Below are 25,965 nucleotides of genomic sequence, written 5' to 3'. Positions count from 1 at the left end.
CGGAAACGGGGGCACGGAAATAAAATGAGACGTAAATGTGGGATGATTTTTTATTTAAGGTGTAGATGAATTAGCGAAGGAACGTTGATAAGGGGTGAGGTGAAAAGGAATCGATGGTAATTAAAGTATCGATACAAACCACGTTAATGCTTTAGAAATTAGAATCGACGTTCTTTAAAGAACAAGGAAGGAACGATATGGTATCGAATATGTATTTATTTTTACTCCGATATCGCAGATGGGGTTATAATTAAGATTATGGTAAAGGCTATCCTTATTAAAGTAAAGATTTTGTCATCAGTTTTGGTTGAACTTATTGATAAGATTTTGGCTTATTGGGGGTTCAGTGGTATGGATAGGATAGAGTAAATAAATAATATAGATAGGTACCCTTACTGGCATTCGTAAAACGTGCCAAAACAATTGTTAATATTTTAAAACAGATAATTCACACCCACACACTCAAGCCTATTTCATAGAGCTCTAGTTCAGCTTCACAGTTCTCACGTGATTAGCATCGTTTAGTTAACGTTTTGTGTGACATTTTAATCGTGATTTGATATGAAATGACAAACAATTAAAAGCAATTATAATTAGTTTATAAAGACTTATACGAGTATTTTTTTTTTAAAAGTCTTGCGACTTGCATTCTAAATTTACTAATTAATTTATTATAAGGTTAAAATATATTAGTGATTTTAAAAAAAAAAATCTTGTTTACCTAATTAAAAAGTACAGGATAATATTTTACTAGACAAATGTTACAGGTAGGTAAACAAAATTTGCTAGTTTTATTGTAGCAAAATTATTCGTCAGAAAAAGTGAATAATGTGTCTACGTGTAAAGTTTTCTATCTTACCTTAAAGGTTTAACTGTCAAAGATCGAATTTTCATTTGAATGAACATGGAGGATTTTAATTAATTTATAATTTTTAACACTTTAAATTAATATAGTTTTTTTCCATTAACTTTTGCAAATTATAACATTTTATACCGTATTACCCACCATTTTTAAACTTTCCATATTTTTATATAATTAGTAAATTTGCAAAGTGTTTTTATTTTCACGTTCTTTGAATCCTTAACTAGCCCACGAATATTTTTTATAAATTTAAACACCGAGTTAACACATCTTTTAAAAAGCTGATACTGTTATTTTAAACACTGAACAAACTAAAACTCTTATTTTTCGAACACTAAACACTCTTTAAACACAGCCACGCAGAACAAAGCACCCGATAACATTTCCTCGCGCTCTTTTCATCAACACAAGCAGGTGACCCATCTAAAGCTTGACAAGTAACAATGATGCCACTGGATGTGTCTCCCTGTGAAATACGCACAACAAAATGCAAATGCCCAACCCCCGGGGTATGAGAGGGTAAAAACCCCTCGCCTTAGAATCAAGAGCTTTTAAGTTTTCACGTTGTATAAACACCTAGCACACCTTTTTTGGTGCGTTAATGCAAGAGAGTGCCCTCTGGTGACGTAACCAAATCACCAGTAAAGGACACTTGCCTAATGACAAAGAATGATGTCCGGTAAAAATTACATCCGGTAAAAGATGTCCGGGAATTTATTTTAAAAAAAAAACGGCGATTTCCGGAGTAGAAGGTTATTATAAAAGTAAGACATTTTTTCCCCGGTGAATGCCAATGGGTTCTAGGATTTAGGATCGGTAAAAATAGTAATATCCATTATAAATAAACAGGAAATTAAACGATGAAGAATGTATGTTAGTTTTAAAAATAGACGATTTTGGAGTTAAAAAGATTACCTTATAAAAGGATTTTTCGGAGTTAAAAGATGGCGCCCCAAAAGGGATGATTTAAGCGGAAATTTCACCGAAATTATTATTTAGAAATTCTCATCACAAAGTTGTTGAGGAACATTTCGTGTCTAAATTTGCGAGGAGAAATTTAGACCTTAATTGCTATGTACACAATAGCGTCCTGTATATTGTTGAGCATTGTGTTTTTTTTTAGCTAGATTATTGATCGCGCTAAGCGCAAAATTCGTGGTGTCACTCTGACGGGCAGACCAGCGGTAAAAAATTCAAAACTGATATAAAAAGTTTGAGTAACGAGGAAACAAAAACCACGAAACAAAAACAAATATATTTTTATCGTTTAAAAAAAACGTTTTGATTACACTTTGATGATTTCAGCGGCGTAAAAATAATTTATATCTTGCGGTGGAGTGTGTTTTCCAGGAAGTTTAAAAAAATGGAAGTTTGGAATCTATGGGCTGTAAATGTCGGGGTAAGTGTGGGGAATGGGGTGCATATGGGAAACACTGGTCTGGGATTGATGGGATGGATAATTAGGTGCGCATGCGCAGGAAAATCTTGCCAGGGTAATACAAGGTGATAATTCGGTGGGCGTAGTTGTTTTTTTTTAATTGGCAATATCTTTCAATAATAATTATATTGTTGTTGGCATAATATTTTCAAAAACTATGCCAATAAATCTAAGACATAGTTTGGCTGTCGTAAAATTTCATCAACAGAGTGCGTGAGTTAGAATTCGCTAAATTCAATGAAAGCGGTCAGATTACTACCCCAATGCATTTAGTCCCTTCCAAATAATGACGAGTACTAATAACAGCTGAGTAGGTTTGTGTTTTGACGATCTAAAACTTTTAGTTTTAATCATGGCCTCATCAGGATTCGAACTCTAAACCCTTCGTGTTCCCATCACTCTCACAAACGCGAGACCACACTCCACAATTTAGAAGGACATGAAACACTATCACTTGACACTACAACTTCAATACTTCACTTAACGATACAGAATCCTGAAGCAAAACTGAACCGACCAGATGAACATAAAATCATGAAACAATAACTCCACAGTAGACAAAACGCAATCTTACAGAGTGAAGGGAGATAAATCGTTCTGTACTTTACAGGATGCTCGTCGTTTGTGTGATTGACAGAGTTCGTTCCAAAAATACATATTTCTGCATTTTAAGCTGACGTTTTCAATGCACTTTAAGATGCTGTTAAGCTTTTCTTTATGTTTAACATGCATTAAATTATGAATAAGTGTCGTATTAAATATATGATGTAAGAATAATTTGAGCGTCGAACGCCTGATGGAAAATTGTAAAGCAAGGCTAACGTGCCTAGTTGATCACATATGTGTTGACATTTTAAAGTAGGCTTACATGGTTCATTCGCGAACATTTAATTTGATTTCATACAGCAAAGTTAACCTGCCTCGATTAACGAACACACAATGTAATGTTGATTAACGAAAACACAATGTAATGTTCTAAACAAGGTATATGTGCATGTGATTAAATGCTCTACTGTATGACTAGCGTGATGTAAAGTTCTGAAGCAAGGCTTTATGCCTCGATTTTCGAACTTAAATGTCGTAATGTATGACTAATCTGCCTCGATTAACGAACACACAAGGTAATGTCCTAAACAAGGTATGTGATTACATGTTCTATCGTATGACTAACCTAATGTAAAGTTCTGAAGCATGGTTTTTATGCCTCGATTTTAGAACTTAATTAATGTATGACTAATCTGCCTCGATTAACGAACATCTATGTAATATAAATTAATGTGTGGTCATATCCTAACTTGTATGTTAAAATCACATAAACCTTTTTAAACTAACCAACTAGCAGAGATAAGTAAACAGCAAACTGATGTATTAGCAAATATTTTTGGGTGTAAATTTTTTTCCGTTCTCCGTCAGCTCCGTACATAACAACGTCAAAGCTGTCCCGAGGAGCTGCGGAGTGCGAACATTGTCTGAGGATAGAGGCTACACGTAAGTGGGGGTAGAGGCTACACGTAAGTGGGGGTAGAGGCTACACGTAAGTGGGGGTAGAGGCTACACGTAAGTGGGGGTAGAGGCTACACGTAAGTGGGGGTAGAGGCTACACGTAAGTGGGGGTAGAGGCTACACGTAAGTGGGGGTAGAGGCTACACGTAAGTGGGGGTAGAGGCTACACGTAAGTGGGGGTAGAGGCTATACTAAGTGGGGGTAGAGGCTACACGTAAGTGGGGGTAGAGGCTAAACGTTAGTGGGGGTAGAGGCTATACGTAAGTGGGGATAGAGGCTACACGTAAGTGGGGGTAGAGGCTACACGTAATTGGGGGTAGAGGCTACACGTACGTGGGGGTAGAGGCTACACGTAAGTGGGGGTAGAGGCTACACGTAAGTGGGGGTAGAGGCTACACGTAAGTGGGGGTAGAGGCTACACGTAAGTGGGGGTAGAGGCTACACGTAAGTGGGGGTAGAGGCTACACGTTAGTGGGGGTAGAGGCTACACGTTAGAGAGGGTAGAGGCTACACGTAAGTGGGGGTAGAGGCTACACGTAAGTGGGGGTAGAGGCTACACGTAAGTGGGGGTAGAGGCTACACGTAAGTGAGGGTAGAGGCTACACGTAAGTGGGGGTAGAGGCTACACGTAAGTGGGGGTAGAGGCTACACGTAAGTGGGGGTAGAGGCTACACGTAAGTGGGGGTAGAGGCTACACGTAAGTGGGGGTAGAGGCTACACGTAAGTGGGGGTAGAGGCTACACGTAAGTGGGGGTAGAGGCTACACGTAAGTGGGGGTAGAGGCTACACGTAAGTGGGGGTAGAGGCTACACGTAAGTGGGGGTAGAGGCTACACGTTAGTGAGGGTAGAGGCTACACGTAAGTGGGGGTAGAGGCTACACGTAAGTGAGGGTAGAGGCTACACGTAAGTGGGGGTAGAGGCTACACGTAAGTGAGGGTAGAGGCTACACGTAAGTGGGGGTAGAGGCTACACGTAAGTGGGGGTAGAGGCTACACGTAAGTGGGGGTAGAGGCTACACGTAAGTGGGGGTAGAGGCTACACGTAAGTGAGGGTAGAGGCTACACGTAAGTGGGGGTAGAGGCTACACGTAAGTGGGGGTAGAGGCTACACGTAAGTGGGGGTAGAGGCTACACGTAAGTGGGGGTAGAGGCTACACGTAAGTGAGGGTAGAGGCTACACGTAAGTGGGGGTAGAGGCTACACGTAAGTGGGGGTAGAGGCTACACGTAAGTGGGGGTAGAGGCTACACGTAAGTGAGGGTAGAGGCTACACGTAAGTGGGGGTAGAGGCTACACGTAAGTGGGGGTAGAGGCTACACGTAAGTGGGGGTAGAGGCTACACGTAAGTGGGGGTAGAGGCTACACGTAAGTGGCTAGGTGAGCTGTGAGAAAACTCGACGGTTCCATGGGCCTAGATGTTTGTCGAGTTAAGAATAATCTACGCTCTTTCTCCTCCCACCCCCACCCTTAAGTCCCAGACAGTCAGGGGCGGCGCTGATAGGTGGGACACGGACAGGTGCGACAACTCGAACCAGGAGATGTAGATAAACAAATAAGTGGTGAAACCTGAGGCGGACTGTACAGGTACCTGCGGGAAGACAGGCGGGGAAGCACCTGCGCTTGTTACAGGAACTCACACTTCTGAGAGGTGTATTGTGGGAACAAGTGCACAACAAACAAAAAATCAACAACAAGCGGAAGTTATTTTTAGACATTGTTGTGAAACATGGGAGGTTAGTGTAGGAAAACACCCCGTCTGCAGCTGGGTATTTAGGGCTGAACACACTAACACACACACACACACACACACACACACATATATATATATATATATATATATATATATATATATATATATATATATATATATATATATATATATATATATATATATATATATATATATATATATATATATATATATATATATATATATATATATATATATATAAAATAAATAGTGAGTAAAATCGTCAAAATCTCCTCATCTCCGGAATCGAAGTTCAAGTTCGTGATTGATCGAATGTCCTATCCTCCCGCTTACACCCGTGTAACACATCATTTAAAAAAAGCCTCCTCCTCCACCCCACCTCCAACCCGCCTCCACACCCCCACCCCCAGCTTAATCCTCATCTGCTATAGTTGTATCTGGTAATGTTTTTTTTTTTATATTTGAGCTTGTATGTGGTGAATATCGTGAAAAAAGGAGGAAGACATTTAATATATATATATTTTTTTAATGTTTTAAAAATTGAAGATAATTTTTGTTTGTTTGAGGACTTTTAATTTAAAAACTAGTATTTGCCATGCATTTAGGATTTTACAATTACAAATTACAATTACAATTTTAGTTTTATTAAGCCTAGGACAATTTTTGTCACCGGGAAGTAAAATAATCTTTCCTGCAAGAAAAATGCAAATCCGGTGCCACAAAATGTTTCTTGAGGAAACTAAAATACAAGCATCAATTACCTTTGTCTAAGACGAAATTAAGGGAGATAATTCGAGCAGAAGACTAATGGGCGATAAGCCTGACTAGTGTTTGCTAAATGTAGCCGGGGCAAGTTTTGGTCAACATTTCATTAGATAGTGCCTTTGTAAACAAGCTATAAATTCACTTTTGTATGTAAACATATTTTTTTTTACTACAAACTACATTTTACTCTTACATAATATTGCAACATACATTACAAAACCCTTTGGATTTTCTTAGAGCAATCATGGAAATCACAAAAAAAATCACACATAGGTCTCAATAGATGTGTGGTTAAGAACATATCTCTTTTAATAGAATGGAATAACCCTAAAACGTCACATAAATTAGTAATTAATTATTGTCACGACACACCCTGACAGAGGCAAAAACCAGACTGCTAGAAACGGATTGATCGATGTGTAATTGAGTGATTGGATTTGTTACAATCAATCATGCAATCAATCACTCCCAACTGGAGATCAAACCTCCACGTTTGTTTTACAACTGTGGCTCTCCATCATCTTAATTGTGGCCATTTTTTAATTAATTAAAGGGGCGGTAATCCACGCGAGGCAGTGATCGTGGAACTTGAAAAAATAATTAGAACAAATCACCCCTCCCCACCCCACGCTTCAATAGCTAAAGCTGGCAGAGTTTCTTTAAGGCATCTCATCGGGGGTGGCACTGTCCCCTCCCCCCACTTAGCCCCTTACCCCGGACGAATATTAATACATAAATAAATCTATATCAAAATAAATAAATAAATAAATAAATAAATAAATAAATAAATAAATAAATAAATAAATAAATAAATAAATAAATAAATAAATAAATAAATAAATAAATAAATAAATAAATAAATATATATATATATGTGTACGACTTCACGGTATTTTAAGTGGCGCCCCCTTCCCCTAAAGTTTGAAGTGTTCCCTCCACCCTATTATCAAGCCCCTTTTTGGCTACAATTTGGCCGTTTCAATATTTCTAAAAAAAATAATATAATTACAATAAATTTTCAAACCAGCCCTAATAAAATGAAGAAAAAACCAACTCATTTATCTCTCTTATCTCTGCCCATTGCCTATTTTAAAACTGAATTGCATAATCTACAAAAAATTTAACACAGCAATTAGAATAAAATCTCTTGCTCTATGTTTTATGTATTAGGAATGGATGTATGCGCATATTTGTATATTTATGTTTTCGTTTAAACAATGTTATGTTCTTAAAAACTTATTTTAACGGACGCTTTCTGTCAGATACATCGAGAAATTATTATTGTAACAAGATGAATTTATCATGTCAATTAGCACATTATTATTATAACAAGTTGAATTTATTATGTCAATTAGCACATTACTATTGTAATAAGACGAATTCATTATGTCAATTAGAACATCATTATTGTAACAAGAAGAGCAATCAAAGTCGTAAAGTCGTTCACAAAGTTATTTTTAAAAAGATACCAAGGTCATAGTTATGACGTCATATTATTGTCACGTGTGTTGGTATAACATACGTCAAATGCCTCCTTTATTCTCCCCCCCCCCCCTTTCCAACAGCTTACGCATCCACAAAGTTGTATAATATTTTAGTCAGGTTTTGTTCTCTCCCTTTGAGATTAAAGTTGAACAAAATGCACGCGTTTCAGTTCAAAAGACAAAAGTCAGTGAATAGTCAAGAATGTGACGTCACGGGGTGGAAGTGGCTGTTTGATCTTCTATTGTTATCAATGAATGAAGCTTGATGTAACAGGAAATCAAGAGCTTGACTTACGTGAGTTTGATAATTTATGCAAATTTATTCATCGAATGTGAAACAAAGAGTTTTTGTTGTGTGTGGTGTAGGCGATGGTCGATGGGAGATGAAGGCGTCAGAGTGACGTGAGGACAATAAAGGACATGAGTTGTGACATGACAGGACGTCAAGAGGACATGCTAGGACACGAGTGTGCATCGAAGTGTTTTAGAGGACACGGGAGAAGGACATACACTGACATAGGTTGACACTTGAGGACGCACGACAAGAGGACACACGACACACAACATATGGACGCACAACAAGAGGGCATACGACAAGAGGACACACAACAAGAAGACACGCGACAAAAGAAAACACGACAAGGGGACACACGACAAAAGATGTCCATTACATGAGTCTGCTTATAGATTGACTGAGAACACAATATTAGACGAGAAGCGAGGCTACACTAATGCACCCTTTCCGGACCCATTTGACCCTAACCCACCTCCCCACACCATTTGGTTAAATGAAGGGGCATCTTTCCCTAGCCGTATAAGGCAGGTTACCGAGCACATTTATTTTAATCAATCAAATGTAGCCTATATAAAAAAAAGAAACATGTTATGTTTTAACATGGTCCATCTAGACCAGAAAATAAAACTTTTTCTCCTCCCTCCCACCCCCCCCCCCCCCCCCGAGGCTCAAAACTAAAACAAAATGGCGCTCTACTCGCACAGATCAAAATAACTATAACAATAACAGCATATAGTTTCGCCTTATATACGAGGCCATCAAACCGATTCTCAGTACACCTTAGTCCTCTACCCCCCCCCCCACCCCCACCCAGCTCAGATCATTCAACATATTATCAGTACATGTTAGTCTCCTCCACCCCTCACCCACCCAGCCCGAGTCATTTACCCCATGTTCAGTACATTTAGTCCTCCACCCCTCCCCACCCAGCCCTAGTCATTTACCCGATTCTCAGTACATTTAGTCCTTTACCCCTCCCCCACCCAGCCCGAATAAATTTAGACCTTCCCACCCAAACTTCCCCTCCCCTAAACTATAAAAACCGTCCACAGTTTCAACTGATTCTCATCTTCTATTTCAACTTCTTCCGATTGTCGCATCCTCTACAGACTAAACCACCGTTACCGAATGACGGAATTTTTTTTAACAATCTAGAAAAGTTAACTTTTTTTCCCCACCAAATACTATCGTCTTTCCCAACTTTTAACAAATCCCTTTGCTTATTTTGTAGATTAGTTTTAATTATGCGTGTCCCCAATCCGTATTTAAAAAAAAAACTTTCCTACGTTCAAACGAAGCACTTGTGTTTGCAGACTTTGATTCCAGTTTTTGCGCACAGTTGTTCCCGTTTGTCAGCTCACACTGGTTCGCAAACATCCAGCTCATGAATATTCAGATTCTAACATTTAAAAGACTTTAATCTAAACGCTTGTTTTTCACGGGTAAATAAAAAAACAGGAATCACTTTTCCCCCGGCGCTCAAGTCGGGCTTTGCGTTGGAATGGGGGCGAGTATTTCGCGCTATCGGACGATCTGTAGTGGTTTCCGGTTTGTTCGTAGTGGGGTGGATGGGAATGAGGAAAAACTGGAATACTAAATATCTCATGAAAAACGGGAGGGTGGGGAAGGGGGGGGGGTGCGTTTTGCAGCGAATGGTAACTTCCGGGGTGTTTTTATTCGTGGCAGTAACGTTATGGTGGAATCGATGGAGGGTGGGGGGTGGTGAGGAGCGATAATTCATTGTCGATTCTCAGGTTGAGGGGTGGGAGGGTTGGAAGAGGGACGATAATTCATTGTTGATTATCAGTTAGGATTGGGGGAAGGTAAGAAAAGAGAGGGATAATTCACTGCAGATTTTTAGGATGGGTTAGGAAAAAATAAGAGAAGAGAAGAGGGGGGGGGGATAATCCATTGTAGGTTGTCAGGTAGGGGTGGGTGGAGAGAGAAGAGGGGTGATAATCTATTGCAGATTTGCAGCATGGCAAATCCTAAGAAATTAGGTAGCTAATCCGGGATTAAAGTGGGGATAACTTTGTTTTACAGACTTCATTAGAGCTTACTTAGTCTAGTAGTTGTCTCCCGTCCGGTTTAGAGATAATTTGATCATACACGAAAGCGGGCTTTGATACGTCAAACTTTAAACACTAATCCTAGTTAACTGTGGTGATTAACGATAGATCCGATAACATACGGATTATCCATATGTTAAATTTAAGAATGTTGTCAGCAATATCTTAAATAATTAGTGAATCCTCATTCAATATTAACTGTTAAACTACAATTAACAATAAGTTTTAGCTTGAATAGTTTAAATATTGAGGTAATTGTAAAAAATGATTTCTTGCTCGAGTAAAATGAAAACATTTTTAGATCCCGATTATCGGGAGAACATGTAGTCCATGTCTTGCACTTAACTCTTTACTTGAAGTCTGTGCTAAAAGCGAAACCGTGTACACCCGGAGAATCTTCGCTACCCTCTGAACAAGTCACGTGATGTTCGCGTTCACAGCAGTCTCTACACGTCGCGTTGGTAATTAAGGCTGATTGGTGTTTAATCATCACTGATGTCGTTAGCCGGACATGATGACACTGACAACACTGTCTAGTTGGTATGTGTTGCAGTGACGTGTCATCTCCCGTGTCTGTGTGTGCCATACTGACACTTGCGTCACTGACCCCGGTACGTCATAACATAGTAACGTCACGGGTACATCCCTACCAAAAACTCTATGGCCATAAAAATAAACCTTTAACCTTTAGCCTTTGCGGGTCGTTGGGGCACCACATATATGTGTAGTGTGTCTATGGCTATGTGTCGTATGGCTGCGCCCACCCCTCTCCATGCCTGACCACAGCCAGAAGCCTACATCTAGGTGGCCTTGACCGTTGAAGCTCATATAGGAACTCTTGCGCCCTGGCCGGTGACCTTTACTGATGTTGGAGTTTTCTCTCCTAGATGGTTTGCTGGCCCCAGCTATAGAACCTCTGTACTTTTCGGGTTTTAGCAGCCGTGAGCATTACAGACCCGATCTCGACGACCCCCACTCTCCCATTGTCTTAGAGCACTTTAATTACGAATTATTCTTAGTGCGTCTCCTTGCAAATATTCGAAATAAATTTCACTTTTAATAAACCGGGAGTGATCTCCCCTAAACTTTCTCGAATATTCTTATATAAAACAACAGGGGATGGGAACTCGGGCTATTGACATGATTTTTAATCCATTTTAAATACTTAAAGTTTTAAAAATAGATTAAAATCTCGTAGACAAAATAATTGCACGCCAAGTGAACTAGTGAACGCCAAATAAAAAAGTGTACAATAGCGCGCAATATTATTAGTACTTTAAAAATTTACATTAGTTTTTTGAGAAATCGGAAGTAGCGTAAATTACTACTTCCGGTCAACGGAAATTACTCAAAATTTAACAGAAGGTAGAGAATTAGATCTTTTACTTACATGTGAAATTTCATTTATCTATCTGAAATAGTACTCAAGTTATAGGCTTTTGAAAAATTCAAAGTAGGAAAAGTACCACTTCCGGTTATCGGAAATCGCTCAAAAGTTGATACGGATCTACGATTTTGATAAAATACTTATATATGAAATTTCATCAACCTAGCTATAACGGTACTCAAGTAATCGTGTTTACACACGGACACACACACAGACACACAGACATACGGACAGAATTGCAAAGCCCAGTTTTTCAGACTGGATTACGCATAAAACCTCTTAATTTTGATAAATCTGGATTGATAATTTTTGCCCGATTAAAATAAGTCCTCTATACTTCGGATGTGATGAAGGACTGAGGTGTAATACGGTGAAAATTGTTAAAATTTCAAGTGATTTTTGTGCACGATTACAATACTTTCTCTATACTTCGTATTTACGAGAAAGTAAAAAAGTCCAATGAAGACCTACACATACTAATTTGATGATTTGATTGTTATTACGACACATAGTATCAGACGTAATTAACCACCCTCCTTACGTCACACACTGACATATACGATCAATACGTCATTCTGACGTCATTAACCAACTTCCTCAACCCTCCGTCCCTACTACCCCCCCCCCCTCCCCCAGCACTAAAACACCTTTCACACACCTTTACCCGACACCCCCGACACCCCCCACACGCTTCTAAGATCGTCAGAAATCCATTCCCGGAGACTCCACTGACTACGTACTTGTGGCGGGACCCAGGACAATGAATGGATGCTATCTCGTAAGTTCCCCCGCCTGTGGCTAATTTTGTCGGTGACGGTATGGGCGAGAGAGAAAACAGTATCCTATTGATTGACAGCGGTCAGCACTTTGATCAAACGGCCTTTCAGACAGGGGTGGGGTATGAGTAGGATCGGGGGGGGGGGGGCTTAACTTCCTTATCCAGGAGGTCAAGTTAGTGAATTCGGTTAGATTTTGTCGAGCACACTTTAAATATATTTTTTAAAATATTGATCTTGAACGATTGAATATTTTAGATACATTTAAAGCTAATTAAAGAAAAATTAATATATTTTATGCCTATTAATCAATTGTTTTTAGTTGCAACGTTTTTTTAAATTCACATACACAATTATTTGTATGCAGTCATTTTTACACAAAAACTAAAGTTCCCATTCGAACCTGACGGTCCATGGGGCAAGTGAAGTAGAGTTCACTTGTTTCTGTGACCTCGGCATATGAAGAGATAGTGTGGTCAGCACTGTGCCCAGCCACCTTTACTTTCTCTAACGTGAGTTAGGTATCTACCAGAGCTGGGTGGACTTAGAGACGGTCTGTAAGTTGAACCTGGATTCGAACTTGAGACTTTCCAATTTAACATTCTAGCGCTCTACCGCTAGGCCACGCCATCCCCTATTTCAATACTACTCTCGTGTTTTTGTTTTTTATTTCGGTGTCTACAGACTTTTCAAAAACTCCAAATCAAAGGAACACGATTCCTCAAAAGTATAAACATTTTTTTTTAAATTGTACACAAACTAACGAATTTTAAAAAAATATGTGGACAAAATATATTTTTTTCTTCATAAGTTAGTACCTAGTAAAAATTCTAAACAAGGCATACAATAGTTACATTGTGTCTGGTCAGAAAGATCTTTTCATCATTGGGTATTAACGATTTTCATTGATCACGAATTATCTATAGATAACTCTGTATAGATCGTGTGGATTATCTCCCGTTTGTCCAAGGGATTCCCCAGCTGAAACTACACTGCTTAGTTGTATAGTACAGACAGATGTTTCGAACTTTACTGCTCCAGATTTGATAATCAAACAGAAAATAGTCGGACTTTGTACTTTTCTTAAACCTCACATTTAGATAGAAAATCATTACACCAAACAAGAACGGACGACTAAAAAAATGTAATCAACTTCTGAAAATAAATATTGAAAGGATTTCATGAAAAAGAAGGGATTATTATTTTAGTATTACTAGTGGTATTATTTTTCTGTTGGGAGAAGGAATAAGACATTTTTATTTTTCATTTTTATAAAGTTCTGAAAGACAGAAATACTGTAACAAGTATGTTCTGTTATGTAGAGAGCATATTTTAAAACTAGAACTCTAATAAAAGAAAGCAAGGTCTACATGGATGCCGGTAGGAGGAACTAGATTTAATGCTGTACTTATTTCATATTGTGATGTCTACTTAGTTCGATGTAATATAAATACTTTTATATTAATGCAGGCTTGAATATTTTAAAAAATAACAGACGTATTTTAATAATAAAAGTCGATAAATCAAAACAACAAAATTAACCCAAGCAGTAACGAAAAACAATAAAATTAACCCAAGTAGTAGGACGTAAACATCGAAAAACAACAAGCGCCGTGTCAAAATTTGAAATAATTTCATCCAAAAATTCTTCGACCAGACCATGGCTCAATGTGACATCTGAATTGATTCACTTAATGTATCAATTTTAGCTCACTCGGCAAAACAGTGCGTCAAATCGTCTGCTTCAAACTTTCTTCATAACTTAACGGACGGTGGTATTAATAGCAACTAGTCGCTGTCTATCTCCTTTTTCCATTTATATATATATATATATATATATATATATATATATATATATATATATATATATATATATATATATATATATATATATATATATATATATATGACATTTAATTCAATACATAAGACAATAAAACGAAAGAAAGGAAAGCAGTGTAAGTTTAGATTAGACGTTTCATTCTGACTTACCTTGAGCTAACATCCGCTTCTTGTTGGACTTCTTTACTCCTTATCTCATTATGTGTGACGTAATTGACCTTAGTATCGTCCAATAAATTCAGGTTTTACTTCAGGCCGTCCATTGATATAACGAGTGGTTCTATTGCTGGCCGGTCACTCAGACCACGAAGGGTGTACCGTTGGCCGTTCACTCCTACAACAAATGGTTGCACCACTGCCCGTCCACTGGTACCACAAATGGTTGTACTACTGGCCGTCCACTCAGGCAACCTGAATAGTAAACAACAAAATATGTAATCAAGCCGGAAGTTGAACATAAAAATATTGGAAGCTATGTAAACAAACTTGTTTTATAGAGCTACAGTACTCAAGGCTGTATGTGATCACCAATATAAAAAAGTTGTTATACAACCAACGGGTCAATTATGAACATCCATAGTACCTAGACTGTGTGCCCTTTGGTTTTGAATACAACTATCGACGGGCTCCTAGCTTGTATATTTCGTTGTAAATTACTCGTGATGAAAGGCATTGTGGCAAATTTTAAAATGAGAAACGATTCAAGTTTCAGCTACAAATACGTAAGACGGTGTAGTCGAATGGTAGAGCGTTTGACTGCTAACCCGAAGGAATCGAGTTCGGATCACGGGGTTGTGTGAGTGCTCTGATGTGTACCGGACTCACATTAGGGAAAATAAAGGCGGCTGGGTATAGTGCTGAAACAGGTGAACCATACTTCACCTGCACAAAGACAGTACATTACTACCGATAGGCATAACATTTCGTTGAAGGTAGAAATAGTCGGTGTATGAGGTAGCAACTCCCCCCCCCCCCCACCCCCACACCCCCCATACACACCTCCCACAGCGGCACTCTCATGGAATCCAAATGGCGTAAGGAAGAACCTAGGGACAATGGGAGATACTAGCCCAGAAAAGAGATGCCTGGAATGTTCTTGTCAACGGTCCTTGGAGGGACGACAAGCTAACCCAACCCCCTCCCCCAACATCACATTTAAGTATTGACCTTGATCTTGAACCTTGTTGATTTAAGTAAATTATTTCTCCTAACTTTTCTATCCATAGGAATAAATGTGTGTGGACGTTCTAAAAGCCATAACAACGGACATCCCCGCCTATGTATAGCTATAATATTAATGAAATCAATTTGCTGCACATTATTGCATCTGATGGCCCTGTTCCCATTTTTTGTGGAGCATGGGATGAAATTACCGGCAAACACGCAATGGCGGACCGGAAGTGTGAGCCAACCCACGTGACTTCCGGAATGTCGCCCAGATTTCAGTAAGGTTTTCTTGTGGGTAACAGTAAGGTTCTCTTGTGGGTAACAGTAAGGTTTTCTTGTGGGTAACAGTAAGGTTTTCTCGTGGGTAACAGTAAGGTTTTCTCGTGGGTAACAGTAAGGTTTTCTTGTGGGTAACAGTAAGGTTTTCTTGTGGGTAAAAGTAAGGTTTTCTTGTGGGTAACAGTAAGGTTTTCTTGTGGGTAACAGTAAGGTTTTCTTGTGGGTAACAGTAAGGTTTTCTTATGGGTAACAGTAAGATTTTTTTGTTGGTAACAGTAAGGTTTTCTTGTGGGTAACAGTAAGGTTTTCTTGTGGGTAACAGTAAGGTTTGCTTGTAGGTAACAGTAAGGTTTTCTTGTGGGTAACAGTAAGGTTTTCTTATGGGTAACAGTAAGATTTTTTTGTGGGTAACAGTAAGGTTTTCTTGTGGGTAACAGTAAGGTTTCCTTGTGAGTAACAGTAAGGTTTTCTTGTGGGTAACAGTAAGGTTTTCTTATGGGTAACAGTAAGGTTTTCTTATGGGTAACAGTAAGATTTTTTTGTGGGTAACAGTAAGGTTTTCTTGTGGGTAACAGTAAGGTTTTCTTGTGGGTAACAGTAAGGTTTGCTTGTAGGTAACAGTAAGGTTTTCTTGTGGGTAACAGTAAGGTTTTCTTATGGGTAACAGTAAGATTTTTTTGTGGGTAACAGTAAGGTTTTCTTGTGGGTAACAGTAAGGTTTTCTTGTGGGTAACAGTAAGGTTTTCTTGTGGGTAACAGTAAGGTTTTCTTGTGGGTAACAGTAAGGTTTTCTTGTGGGTAAAAAAATGCGAACAAGCCTATTCCTGTCATTACAAAAACAATTTTCTGATCTTAGAGTTTCTGTCGTATAGAGGAATAAGTTAATTTAGAGACTGATTGTTTATGTTAATTATATGCGAGTATGGTAAGGTTAAAGGTTAAATGACATGGTGGGAATATAAACATGAATTTATTAACCTTTCATGAGTTTATGAATATTATTAACATTGTTAATCTTAATAACAGTCTGGAATAATCACGTTTACACCTCGAACAATACGTTATTAGAACAAATCATTCTCTTGTTTGTATCAATATTTTGATGATGCAATGTGAAGGTGCTTTATGCGTTAAGAAAAACAAAACTAGTTCAGGGACACTTGTTTTAAATAAGATTGCAATTTTTAAAAATCTTTTATGATCCCTAATCTGATGTCTAATCGCTGTATTTAGAATATTCTGCATTGCAGATGTGTATTTTGTTGTTAAGAAAGCAATACGCTTAGAATGCCATTTGTTTTAATTATGCAAATTTTGAAACGTGATTAACTTCGCTGTTTTTAATGATTGTCTAGAACAGGCAAAGGATAGCTTAGTGTCTTTATTTACATGCAAGTCTGTGGGTTATGAGTCGTCTGCTTAGGTTCAACTACCAGCATCTGTATTGTGGACTGTCCCGAAAGGGGTGGAAGGATGACAGTAATGTCACAGACGATACCATTATTTAGAGGCCAGAATCGATACCCAGAACAGTGAGTACCGGATGTAAATGTCACAGTAAAGCTTGCAGATTACTGCTGGGGGTGGGGGGGGGGGGGGGGGGGCAGGGATGAGAAGGGTTTGCGTTTGTCTGTGTGTAAATGGCGGTGGGATGGTGATTGTCAAATGAAAATTACACTGAAGATATTATCAAGTAGAATAAATCAGACCTTTATTTTAATACTAGCAGCATATACCCGGCACTGTACAGGTTTCGGGAAATGTATACCGTTTTAGATTAATTGTCTTTGTGTAAATATGGACAGTATAGAAAATATACATAACACTAACTTAACCAAAACCTCAACTTAAACCACAAACATAATATTAAAAAAGCATGACTATAACTATTCCTATTATCATCCCTATCACTAACTATCCCTATCCCTATCACTAACATTATTCTTATACCTTATCTTGTCACTTTCTCTTATCCCTTATCCCTATCCATATCCTTAAGTTTATTGTTATAGCTATCGCTATCGCTATCCAAATCCCTATTTTAGTTTAATAACACTTACCACAATATTCACCTTTTATAAATCTAGATTTTAGATTATTATAGAACTATACAAACGTGAGCACTTGCCATCGCTACTTGTTAAACACAAACGTGAGCACTTGTCATCGTTACTTGTTAAACACAAACGTGAGCACTTGTCATCGTTACTTGTTAAACACAAACGTGAGCACTTGTCATCGTTACTTGTTAATCACAAACGTGAGCACTTGCCATCGCTACTTGTTAAACACAAACGTGAGCACTTGTCATCGTTACTTGTTAAACACAAACGTGAGCACTTGTCATCGTTACTTGTTAATCAAAAACGTGAGCACTTGTCATCGTTACTTGTTAATCAAAAACGTGAGCACTTGTCATCGCTACTTGTTAATCAAAAACGTGAGCACTTGTCCTCGTTACATATTAAACACAAACGTGAGCACTTGTCATCGCTACTTGTTAAACACAAACGTGAGCACTTGTCATCGTTACTTGTTAATCACAAACGTGAGCACTTGTCATTGCTACTTGCCCTCACAGTCTCCAGACAAACAAATAGTTACGTATGACCTATCAGGGACCAATCACCCTGTGTCTACAGCCTCATATTGATGCCCTCCCCCTAACGAGACAGCGCTAAAGTTCAGTGCCATCCATTACAATGATGCATCCACCCGCCTATACGACTACTTACCTCGTTACATGACTTCTTTACGTCAGGTCATGTGACTTAATCCCGGGTCAAGACTCGGTACACTTGTACGTAATGCAAGATGAGTACTAGTGGTCGGCCGTGGGTATTCAATAAAGGGTGGGGGGGGGGGGGGTCTTTGGGGTAAGGCTAGGGCACCGTGTGTAGTCGGTGTTGCAATTTGGAACAGTCGATTTAATTCAACACGAATTGATCGGATGTTGCTATGTATTAAGTGTCACTTTGTCGGTGCTTTACGGGTTTGAAGATTGAAAAAATATTTCAATTCGAGATATATATATATATATATATATATATATATATATATATATATATATATATATATATATATATATATATATATATATATATATATATATATATATATATATATATATATATATATATATGTATATATATATATATATATATATATATATATATATATATATATATATATATATATATATATATATATATATATATATATATATATATATATATATATATATATATATATATACATATATATATATTGAGAGTATCGTACCCCACCCACACTTTACAACTGCTATGTATACAGCCATGGTTATATTTTCTCAAACAACAACTAACCTGACTCCTGTCTAACACAGAACTAGTGTCGGTGACAAAATGGTGTAGAAAATCATAATGTAGTCAGGACAGAGGATAAAGGAACATCGACAAAAAAGCGTTTTCCGAAATACACTGTTGGAAGAGCGTAGTCTAGAAATTTACTCAAAGACGGTTTGTAAGAAGGATGGGATGCAGATATCTACACACAATAACTGCAACACCTTATTTTTATTAATGTTTTTTTAGCGTAATAAAATCATTACAGCCGTGAGCGACCCCCCCCTCCCACCCCTTTCAATCATAGCAAGGGGTGGAGGAACTTATGCTAAGACCAGTATAGATGGTCGATGGCTAATACCCAGAGGGAGTCATGGGGGCTCTCCTGCTACTAGCCGAGATGGTCGGCAGACGATATACACTCAAGTAACGCCTCCCCGGGGGGCAGTTCCTCACACAGCGTCCGATAAACGTCACACTCTTCTACCGGAAGTCGTCCAGCGCATACGTCAAGAAATAAATTTGACAAGTGGACAATTCGCGCGCCATAAATCTAGACTAAGGGACGTAATCGCGGCTAAGGGAAGTAATCGAGAGACACGGGCGCACGTTTATGGCAGAGTTACTGTCCTCTATGGGTTTTCTCTTAAAAGGGTTGTCACATTGTCTCTTAGTAGATCCTAATGTATATGGTTGACATCAGGATAAAAGCATTTTTCTTTTAATTTTTAATTTTTTCATGTAGTGATATCTAGGTGAGCAACAACATACCGTGTTGATTTCTTACCTTTTTGAAGCGTTTTAATTTTTTCTGTCCCTAAAGCGTATTTGGTCAATAAAAACTATCTTTGACATGATCAATCATATTTTCTAACCATTCTATACTGCCTTCCCTTTATTTGTATTGATTCCATCAACATTATCTGATACCAGCTATATTATCTGATACCAGCTATATTATCTGATACCAGCTATATTATCTGATACCAGCTATATTATCTGATACCAGCTATATTATCTGATACCAGCTATATTATCTGATACCAGCTATATTATCTGATACCAGCTATATTATCTGATACCAGCTATATTATCTGATACCAGCTATATTATCTGATACCAGCTATATTATCTGATACCAGCTATATTATCTGATACCAGCTATATTATCTGATACCAGCTATATTATCTGATACCAGCTATATTATCTGATACCAGCTATATTATCTGATACCAGCTATATTATCTGATACCAGCTATATTATCTGATACCAGCTATATTATCTGATACCAGCTATATTATCTGATACCAGCTATATTATCTGATCACATCGATACTATCTGATCCCATTTATATTATCTGATTGTTATCTATTCCCATGTACACCATCCCGAACTCAACACCTGAAGCCTTCGACATAACTCCACACACACACTATTCCCAACACACAATCCCACTCACAAGACACAATCCCCCACACACTACTACCAACGTATCATCAGACCCAAAGTACTCGCACCACATAACCCCACATAATTCCTCCCAACACACAACTCCCCCCACACCCAACTCCCACTAATTCCATAACACATCCACACTGCCCACCCACCTTCCCTTACACAAACACACTAAAGATGGATTATTAGAGCAACCCATTCCCACCTCCTCCTCCTCAAAAAAAAAAATCCTCTAAACGCCAAACGACAAAAATCAATCTTAGGTCAGCATCTGTCCCCTGCACTCGCCCAAGTCCTCGTCTGGGACTAGATATTAATTATAGCTGGCTTTGATGAATCTACCCCTAACGAGTGGAGGGCTTTAGATCGAACTTGTGGTTTTCTTAAGTGGCTGGCGCTAGATCTGATGATCTCTGGACGTGAGGCTCGTTAAGTCTTCAAAACAAGTGGCTCCACGGGGTCATGCTGTCAAGGTCATGCAAAAGGTCACGAGTACAATATGTCTACCCACAAGTTCCACTACATACATTATTCTAGAGGGCATCAAAACATCTCCCAGATCAAATAATCGCAGTACTATTATTTCGCTTCCTTGTTCGAATAAAAATAAATTAAGTTAAATTTGAGGATTCGATTTCCCAGGAAGTTCAAAACTAATTTTATTTAAACAGCGATTATACATTTTTGAACATACGTTCCCTTCTTCTGCTAAATCTGATTTTTCCAGATGAACCGTTCCCTAGCTGACATTATCTATTTAAATGTTCAAAATCCGCCATCTAAAATTCCCATATAATTTCCCACAAAATATCCGCAAATTTATATATTTTTATAACGAACCCGGATAAACAAGAGCATTTACTTTAAAAATTCAAGACCTATTATTTAAATTACATTATTTTTCACTTCCTCTTCTCAAAGTTCGATGAGGATTTGATCCCACCTGAAAAAAAAATGTTTCCGATAGCACTCAATTAAATTTTAATTTGTCACCCTACGCAGTCATGTTGTCCAGATGAGCCTATTGGAGGTTCCTGCCCACCACACCCCCCACAGGATGCCGACCCGTCACTCGTCATTACCGAGGGTCGTATCGAAGGTTGATGGTCCGTCGCTTGATGGTCCGTCGGTTGATGGTCCGTCGTTTGATGGTCCGTCGTTTGATGGTCCGTCGTTTGACGGTCCGTCGCCGTTTATCAATATTCATCAGAACATGCGCGTTGTCGTAACGAATCGGTGACCAGGGACTTCCGTTTCCGGAAAGACTTTGGATTTGGTCTCAGTTATGTTTTTTTTTAGGTCAATAGCTGGTTTATGGCTGGGATATGGCTGGTATATGGCTGGTATATGGCTTGTGTATGGCTGGTATATGGCTGGTATATGGCTTGTGTATGGCTGGTATATGGCTGGTATATGGCTTGTGTATAACTGGTTTATGGCTGGTATATGGCTGGTATACGGCTGGTGTATGGCTGGTGTATGGCTGGTATATGGCTGGTGTATGGGTAGTGTATGGATGGTGTATAGCTGGAATATGGCTGGTGTATAGCTGATGTATAACTGATGTATGGCTGGTGTATGGCTGGTGTATAGCTGGTATATAGCTGATGTGTGGCTGAGCACTAGACAACAATGATATTAGGGTCTAGAGAAAGATGCACAGTACTAGACAACATCGAGATGTGGTCAAGAGAAAGATGGACAATACCGCCCACCATGCGAGAATATGTACACCACCACGTCACATTCTCAGACTCCCCCCCCCCCCCCCCGTCCCTGATTCTTACCCAGACTGGACGCTAGGTCCTGGGGCTGAATTAGGTCACTATCGGTTTGACCCGGCTGTGGGCAGGGCCGACTAACGCGATAATCGCTAGCTACCGAGGGTAATGGAGGCACGAAAATCTTGTGAGGGGAAGTTAAAAGGGTGAGCCGCCGCCCCGGAAGTCCCTAGCTGGGTACAGGCAAAACGGGCCCTTTTTCCTCCACTTCCGTTGGCCGTTAAGGTGGATGCACTTTAGTGGAATAATGTACAGGGCAAGGGTAGTAACTACATGTGATCGCATACTTTGACATCAGCCCAAGTTTCTATTTATAAGGAGAAAAAATTATTAAAAGTGGACATACAGACAAAAAAAATGGCTAAATAAGAAGAGGATAGAAAAATTCAGTCCAATTTAATAGAATATTAAACTCGTAAAAGTTCGTTGATTTAATTATAGGCCTTTTCTTGCCATACAAAGCATATGCGACATTGTATACGAGTTATGCGTAATTTTCTCCTTTAATTGAAAAGAATGTTTTCAGGCATGCTTTTAGTCAAGGGTGGGTGGGGGGGGGGTGTTGTTGGGAAAATTGGTTAGAAATTATTTGATCTTCCAATTTTATTATACTAGTCTATGCTGAATGGTAGGTAGATAGAAGGAAATATGATATGGAGTGACGTAGATAGAAGGATATATGATATGGAGTGACGTAGATAGAAGGAAATATATGGAGTGACGTAGATAGGGGAAATATGATATGGAGTGACGTAGAAGGAAATATGATATGGAGTGACGTAGATAGGGGAAATATGATAGGTAGTGACGTAGATAGGGGAAATATGATAGGGAGTGACGTAGATAAGGGAAATATGATAGGTAGTGACGTAGATAGGGGAAATATGATAGGGAGTGACGTAGATAGAGGGACGGATGATGGGGTTAGATTTAAATAGAAGGGACGATGATAGTGAATGGCATAGATAAAGGAGAAGATGGTGGAAAGTGACGCTTAAAGAGGGGTTGATGAAAAGGATTAAATCAATGGAAGTAACAAAGAGGAAGTAAGAGGTGGAGACTACCATGGTAGGAAATCGCAGTTTATTAAATACAAGAAAATCGAGGTAGATGGGTACGTGACGTAGGTTAGGGAAAGTAAAGTCGGTTAGGCATTGTAGTGACCACAAACATTCCTGTAAATGCCGAGGTCAAGAAACTAAAACTCTGCCCAATGGATCTCTAAGTCTGATGAGGAAATTAAGTATGGTTATAATTAACAGGTCTGGGAGATATAGTAGAGAGGATAGTTGTCCACGAAATGTGTATCGATATTTAACTGTTTTTTAAACAAAAACTTTTTTGCATAATTAATGACGGTAGAGTTGGTATCTGTTTGAAATTTCTAAAATTCAGTCCTGCTAGGTGTGTGATTGTCCGTTCTTAGACCATGATTCCCAAGACTTTGAGATCCCCAGTCCAAAGCTCTATCAGACCCTGTACTGTCCAGCGATCCTTAATGCGCCCCAATCAATTCTCATTTGCGGGAGTTGTCCGGTTAGATAAGGACGACGTTCTGTCCTGTGTTGACTTAGGGGCGCAATGAGGGGGTGGGGGGTGTGGGTGGGCTGGGAGGGGTGTAACGTTGACTTATCCTGTCTAAACAATTCGTCCCTGTTAGATAGATGCCGGGTTTCAGCTTCCTGTTTCAGGTAGAGAAGGCAAGTCAAGCTGACCAGTAGACATATAGGCCACACCAACTAGGCCAGATAAACAGCTAGGCTGCACTCACTAGGCCAGGCAAACAGCTAGGCCACACCCACTAGGCCAGGCAAGCAGCTAGGCCACACCCACTAGGCCAGGCAAACAGCTAGGCAACACTCACTAGGCCAAGCAAACAGCTAGGCCACACCCACTAGGCCAGGCAAACAGCTAGGACACACCCAATAGGCCAGGCAAGCAGCTAGGCCACACCCACTAGGCCAGGCAAACAGCTAGGCAACACCCACTAAGCCAGGCAAACAGCTAGGCCACACCCACTAGACCAGGCAAACAGCTAGCCACACCCACTTGGCCAGATAAACAGCGAGACCACACCCACTAGACCAGATAAACAGCTAGACCACACCCACTAGGCCAGATAAACAGCTAGGCCACACCCACTAACCAGGCAACCGGGCCACAGCCACTAACCATGCAAAAAGCTAGGCCACACCGATTAACTAGGAAAACAGCTAGGCCACACCCACTAACTGGGAAAATGGGCCGCACCTACTAACCAGGCATATATTATACTTATATATATATATATATATATATATATATATATATATATATATATATATATATATATATATATATATATATATATATATTGCCTTTATATGAGGTCTAAAAGCCATGTTTTCCTCAGGGGTATTTAAAGCCCCAGCAATGAACTAGTTAACACAGGGCGACACGGACGATATTAAATTTGGTCTGCAGATGGCCAGGTTGTACGTCAGAGGTCAAAGGTCAGGAAGAGAACGTGGAGATGTTAGCGTCACATTTCACACGAAGACAGGTTAGGGTGTTGTAAGATAAAATCTTTTCTGTTTAATTATTTACGTGGAAATTAAGCCTTTATAATATTAAAAGATTATATATACATGCAAAGTGGTATCTCCAGATGCGAGTTTAATTCGTTCCGTAACATTGCTCGTATCTCAAAGTGCTCGTATCTCAAAGCAATTTCCTCCATTGAAATTGTGCGAAATTGCATTAATTCGTACAAGACCACAAAATGCCAACCCAGTTGTTTTTGATACGTGTTTTTTTTAATAAGAAAGGTGTATATATACAAGTAATGTTAAATAACATTATAAATGATAAGGCAGTGAAATACACTGGTTTTGTTTAGTTAAAGCGGTAAATCTAGTTTCTAGTATCTCAAAGTTTGCTCGTATTTTAAAGGCACATTTTTACCTCGCTCGATTGCTCGTATCTCAAAATCGCGTTTATCGGGGTACTTATATGTAGAGGTACATATATATGGGCTTGTATTTTAACAGTACCATGTGAACTTGCTTGTCGGCTGTCATTAGTTCTCACATTATTTCTAATTTACTTGCTATATTACCTTTAATGGTAATGTAGACTTTTCTGTCTACCAGAAGATCAGACATGAATTAAGAAGGCATTTAAAAATATATATCAAATAACGTTTAAAAGCAAGCCTACCTTGCAATTTTCTCACTTCCTACATGAGCCGACGGTTCTTAGGGTTTAAGCCACTTTTTCAATATTTTAAGTAAACAAAATATAGTCATTATCACGAGAATAACCAAACCTGCGTCGTGTTAATAACTAGAGGGAAAAAAAGGGCGGATTGATTTTTGTGAAAGAGGGAGGCGTTGGTGTTACGTAATTCTATATCGACTCTGTCTGTGTGAGGAGGTATTTTGGATGATTAGAAAAGCAGGCACAACGATCAAACATTTTTATCGAACACACTGGAGAGTGCAGGTAGTTTAATAAACAGTTACACGGACAATGCCGGCTGTTACAATATTTTTACGAACATCGCGGGTCTTTCTATATGTTTACGGACATCATCGGACTTTCAACTTTTCCAAAAACATCGCTTGGCATTCAACATTTTCACAAACATCACCAGCCTTTCAACATTTTCAAGAGTATGACCGGTTTTTTTAACATTAACGTGAACTTCACCGACATTTGCACGCACTTGGCCGGTTGTTTTCTCAGACTTCACATTTTATAAACGCTTTCAATAATATTACCGCTTCTCTAGATCTAAACCCAGATATCACCCTGGATATGACTACGGATATGACATGTGATA

General features: G+C 38.9%; 1 protein-coding gene across 2 annotated transcripts in view; it reads right to left on the bottom strand.

Annotated features, from left to right (window-relative positions):
• The window catches only part of LOC131927452 (allatostatin-A receptor-like), a 224,993-nt gene that overhangs the window by 84,182 nt on the left and 114,846 nt on the right, over positions 1 to 25,965 (bottom strand). For both annotated transcript variants that reach the window (XM_059283139.1, XM_059283140.1), the window contains exon 4: positions 14,282 to 14,542. The gene's annotated coding sequence lies outside the window, so the exon portion shown is untranslated. The remainder of the gene's footprint in view (positions 1 to 14,281; positions 14,543 to 25,965) is intronic.

Source organism: Physella acuta, unplaced genomic scaffold, assembly GCF_028476545.2.
Source record: "Physella acuta isolate Inbredline_101_S28 unplaced genomic scaffold, ASM2847654v3 ptg001402l, whole genome shotgun sequence".
NCBI classification, from domain to species: domain Eukaryota; kingdom Metazoa; phylum Mollusca; class Gastropoda; family Physidae; genus Physella; species Physella acuta.
This window is presented reverse-complemented; position numbering and strand designations above follow the sequence as displayed.